The 5,953-nt window shown below is 32.4% G+C and overlaps 1 long non-coding RNA gene across 1 annotated transcript; it reads right to left on the bottom strand.

The window, feature by feature from the left end:
* Positions 1,662-2,934, bottom strand: LOC110267931. Its single transcript, XR_002355908.1, has 3 exons — positions 2,729-2,934; positions 2,335-2,459; positions 1,662-1,857 (listed from the first exon to the last, which is right to left on the bottom strand). It is a non-coding gene; the product is annotated as an uncharacterized LOC110267931 (long non-coding RNA).

Raw genomic sequence — 5,953 nt, 5'->3', positions numbered from 1 at the left:
ACACATGGAGAGATTTAGATGTCATTGGTTATTAAATAAAATGATTAGATGTCAAGCTTAGGTTATATATATACATATAAACACGTTTCTTTCTTTTTCTTTTGCCTCTTGATTTCGGTGGAGGAAAGAAAAAAATGGAATTTATATGATAATTAAAGTGCACTACAAGAGACATGCCGAATAGCGGCGATTTATTTAAGGATTTGCGGCGGTTTTAAACCATCACGAAATAAAATTCCAGCAGTTCCACAAGCGTCGCCTATTAGGGGGTGGAGATTTGATTTTGCGGCGATTCCAATGAACCGTTGGCACAACCGCTACAAGTTAGATAATTGATTTTGCGGCGGTTGCAAAACCGCCGCTATTTGGTCACTGGATTTAAAAAAAATTGTAGCAATTTTAAAATCGCTGCAAATCTATGTAGGTTTTTTAAAAAAATGCGACGATTTTGAACCGCCACAATTTCATACATAGGCTTATGAAAAAAACTGACTACTTACAATAATTTAGACCATTCTTCTTTACTATAATCTATTTTGTTTACAGAATAATATTTTATTTGTCATTCAATATAAAAGGAGAATACCTTCTACAGCAACCATAAACCTCTTTTCTAGACAAACCACACATGGATCTAGACATGGTGCTAATTTATTTGTCTTCCATCCACATTCTCTATTATGCTTAAACACCTAAGAAAGGTAGATTAGTATTGGTAAGCCATAGAATATACAAAGTTTGAGGCATAGATAAGTAGCTTAACACAATCAAGTGGATAAAATTCAATATTAAACTTCTGCAGTATTCTCAAGACTAATATTTGCTCTGAGAAATGTACATGTAAAGTAAAAATGTCTATATTGGTTAAATCTCCTAAGTTTAGTTAGGATAGTTCTATGAACATATACCTAACAATTTTGACAATGCTCTCAAGTGGAAGAGAGAGATATGGTGAAGGAAGAACTTCTAAGTTCTCTGATGGAAGTTCTTTTATCTCATTTCCAATACTTTCATGCAACTTTTCTGTTTTCTCTTTTGCCTAGCATAGAAATATTTGACAGTAAAAAACATAATTAAGCCTTTTGTACTTGCTCACTTGCCAATTCATCAACTAGGACAGTGACTATGAGCTAAACTAACCGTCAATTCTAATTTCATAGCTTTTAGAATGCCATTTTTGCCTCCTAGTTCAAGCTGAAGTTTCCTTAGCTAGATGAAAATAAATTTAACTTTCAATCAATAAAACATAACAGAGAAAATGAAAATAGTAGCTATTATGTGTACCAATGGTTTTCAAGACTCATCCTCTGTCTACTAGAGTTAAGTTCCTGCATTTCATAGATTACAGAAAATATATCAGCAATGGTAAATTTGAAGGCATATATCAACACAAGAATAAAAAGTGACTGTTAAACGATTTAATAACAAGATATACATAAATAAACACTTGCAATGATTTCAGCAACTGCCCATCTTATAGACAAATTATGCCAATACCTTTGACAACTTTAGCTAACAACAGCAGATTAGATGAGATATAACAATTATACCAAATATAAAAGAACTCTTACTTGATTACTTGAGGTAGCATCAAATCTATCATGACCAGCAATTGCATGAAGGATAATCCCAGCATCAGCGACTGATGAACCAAAGCAACCAATAGTATCAAGTGAAGACGCATACGCCATAAGTTGGCTTCAAACCTACAACACCACAAAAAGATGCTGGCTGTCTCACGCTTTTACCAGTATCACTTCCCAGTGATACCACACACTGCTTGGCAGAAACTACAGCTGCCGATCCTCCTGATGATCCTCCTGGCACCCTAAAAAGATCCCATTGATTGGCTGTGACCTATTGAATGAACATACATATCAACTGAGTAAATCAATCTCAGTTATAAATGGGCCATAGCAAGAACACTAGAATCCAGACCTCATAAAGCTTAGCCAAATTACACCACATCCATGAGTACCAGCAATGCAACCATGGTTTTAGAACCATGTAGCAGGTGTATAGTATCTAAAGATCTCTCAATTCAGAAATTTCAACAATAAAATTGAGCTTAATTTCTATCTGCAGTGAAGTTTGCACTCACTATCTCAAAATGAAACTAAAAAGAAAATTGTTTAGAAAAAGTTACCCAATTCATTTCACCCAAATTGGAACATGGAAAGAACAGACATAGACTTCAATCCATACAATTAAAACAAAATGCAATGCAATACAATACAATATAATTAAGTAAGCTCAGCACGAAATTAACTATAAGCTAGTTCTAGAACAGAATCGCAAATTCTTGAAATTAAACATTAAAGAAAATTGAAGAACCTGAAATGCAGAACCTTCAGTGGTGCTACCCATACCGAACTCATCTAGATTAGTCTTTCCAACAACAATGGCGCCAAGCTCCTTCGCCCTTTTTACGGCGGTTGCGTTGAACGGCTACAGGTATCCTTCGAGAATGCGTGACCCGCCGGTGGACGGCATATCAGCAAATTGAAACTTAGTAGCAAATATTTGCAAAAATTATTCTAACACTGCAAATTAAAACTTGGTTTAGATATCGAATGAAAAATGATAGATAGATTCTCTATTGAGCTTTCTCTTCTTCTTTGTTGAAGCAAAGCAATCAAATTAGTGAAAAAAAACCAAAAGCAAAACTAGATTCAGAGATTCAGAGTGAACAAAAAATCCAGAACAAATAAAATAAAAAAGAACAAACCAGAAGCAAAGGAGCAGAGCAGAAGAGGAAGGCATGAACAGTGAGCAGATCTAGGTCAGAAGTACGGTTTGGATTGGGTGAGGAGCCTTTCGCCTCTTGTAAAAACGTGAAACCTAGCAAAAAAAGGGGTGAAGGAGAAAAATCTGCTATGGCCAGCGGTGGAGGCAACAGAGGTTGGAGGCGACAGTAGCAGGACGCTCGTGCAGCGGCAGTAAATTCGAATTAGGCACAGCACTTTGCGGATGAGATGGTGAGCAGATTTGACAAACTAGAGGAAACAGAGGGGCTAGCGTTTATGCGAGGACGAGAGAACTTGGGAAAGGAGCAAAGGCGGTGAAGGAAGCCGTAGAGAAAAGAACCGGGTTCTGTAACTTGGACGGAAAAAAGTCAAAATGAGATAGATATTTGAGAAAGAAGAGTAGGTCGAATACCTAAAAGAAAAAATAAATAAATAGCGGTTGTTCTCCCCAAAACCACAGCAAATTAGAACATCTAGCGGCTTTTCTCAAATTTCCTACAAAATCGTTACAAAATTAAAAATATAACAACTGTTTTTAACCGCCTCTAATAAAGTGATTTTTAAAAAAATAAAATTTTAATAAATATAATAATTCATAAATAATTAATTATTTAATTTTTAAAAATTCGAAATCTTACATTTTTGTGTCATGAAAAACGGGACCTCCTGGCCTTTTAGAAATCCATTATCTTTCCTACTTGTAGGAAGTAATTATGATTGTAGTAATTGGCAACTCATATGCATTAACATTGAAGATAAGAAAACTATTATAAATAGAGTTTAGTTTAAGTTCATAAACACAATAAAAAAGGCACTCTATTAGTATATTTTCTCTTGTAATATTGGTGGAGTAGTGTTGCGTTATTTTTAGTTACTCTCATTTATAAAGAAATTGAATTATACACTAACAATTAATTTAGTAGGTAAAAGATTATCTTGTTGTATTTGGGACTTCAATTTGAGTGTTGGTCTATCGCTTTAATATCTCGTTAAATATTTAATTTGGGTAAAATTATCATCTATTTTTATATTTTATAATGAAATATTTTGGACACGTAAACTTTAAATCAAACCACATATGAATTTTGTTATTTCACCTCTATCTGTTATTAGTGGGGTATTTTTCTTATGTAAACAGGAATATTAATGTTGCTTCACATGTCCTTGATAGAAAGGTATCAGGTCTTGAAAGTTGTGGTTCTGTTGTGTGATCCTCCACCTTTCTTTCCTAGTGTCCCTTTCGATATATGATACATCTTGTTTTTCTAGCTTCGTATAGTGAATAATAAAGCCTTACTTTTAGTGTCGTTAAAAAGAATTTAAAAATAAAAACAAAAAGGTATTATCAAGCCAAATTTTAAGCCATTATGAACCCATAGGATTAAAGTCGAACTATATATTAATCTCAATTCAAACCCGATAAGTAAATAAATATATAATTCATACTCATTTGAATTCATATTTTAATTAAGTTTTAATCAATACAGAAAATTTGATAAGAAAAAAAAATAAACGCTGTGTATTAATGTTTAGTTTGTTTACACAATTTTGATCTTTTTGCAGTAAATTTAAATATTATTTTAAATTTTACATTGAATGAATATGAATTATCATACCATTTTTCTTCTATCAAATACTTTGTACAACATTGCAGCCAACATTTAATATAAAAAAATATTTGAAACTCTTAAAAACAAAAGCATCCAAAATTCAAACTCAACAAAAATTCAATTTAGTGGCACTACAAGAAATTATTAATATAACGAGCAATTTTTCTTGAAAATTGATTGCTAAACCCTTAGCGATTGATTTAGTGACTGGTTCTAGTAGTTACTAAAATCTTGGTCGCTAAATTTAAAACATCGACCGAAGATGGTTGTTAATCATTAGCGATTGATTTTAGTGACCGATTTTCAACCAACGCTATCAAACCTTCACCAAATAATATCGGTTGCTAAATAGTGACCAAATTTTTCGTCGTTGAATCGGTTGCTGAGGAAATCAGCCACTAGTTAGCGACCAATATTCCGGTCGCTAATTAGTGACCAAGCGTTAGTAACCAAATTTTCCGTTGTTGATAATGGCCAGACTATTTGGTGGCTAAATCAATCATAATCCTAATTTTCTAATTATAATTTTTTTACTAAGAGAGAGAGAGAGAGAGAGAGAGAGAGAGAGAATGGAGGTGATGGCAGTGAGGATTCGAATGAGGGAAAAGAGGTTCGTGATTTGAATTTACGTCCCTTTTATCGTCTAATTTACCATCAAAAAATTCTAACTGCAAACTATCGCGGGTTACCAAAATACATCGTTTCACTAAATTCAATTATTCTGTCGGTAAATGACGCACCAATCTAATTTATTTTTCTTTCAAATATTACCGGCAGATTTATCGTCGAAAAAAATAATCTGCTGGTAGTTACTTAACCTTACGAATTTGACATGGTTACTGTCAGTAAATCCGACGATAAATCTGCTATTATTCTGCGATGCTCAATTCGACGATACTCAACGTTTTTCTTGTAGTGGGATATAATAATAAGAAATTAATTAATTTCTAGTGTCTTGTTTTGATTTGAACGATTGAGATACAGTAAAAATTAATTTAAAGATATTACAATTACCATTATGTTCCGTCCAAATATTTTAGTTTTTTTTTTTTATACTTAAGAATCTCTCTAAATCCCCATACACTAAGAAAGTTAAGTTTTAGTGATGATAGCAGGAAAGGTGTAGAGGGGAAAAAAAAGCCTATAGGTATATAACCCTAAAATCCTATAAAAAGTTAAAAACATTTTCTTTTTGTCTCGATAAGATTTAGGGACACTACAAAATAAACTGTCATAATACCACGCACTTATTGTCGTCCTATTGTCACTATATATATTGACTAATGCATTATGAAAATGTTTTATCCGTGCTAATGTGCTATAGCTTCTTAAAAATTTAGATTGTGGACAAGTAGCGTAATTACAAAAAAGAAAATTCTACCCTCTTTGATTAATGTTATAGGAGAAATATTTCTATAGCTACAAAACTAAAGTATAAGGAAAAACTTAAAGCAAAACATTGTCTTGCGTTCCAAATAATTATATAAGTAAACATTTGTTTTAAGGAATTTTAATTTATTCTTAAAAAATTGTCTATGAAAATATTATTTTCTCATATTTATTTAAAATTTAAAATTTTAATTCTTAGGAATAATT

The sequence above is a fragment of the Arachis ipaensis genome, chromosome B02 (genome assembly GCF_000816755.2).
Source record: "Arachis ipaensis cultivar K30076 chromosome B02, Araip1.1, whole genome shotgun sequence".
Taxonomy (NCBI): Eukaryota; Viridiplantae; Streptophyta; class Magnoliopsida; order Fabales; family Fabaceae; genus Arachis; species Arachis ipaensis.
The sequence above is the reverse complement of the archived record's forward strand: the minus strand, read 5'-3'. Positions and strand labels throughout refer to the sequence as shown.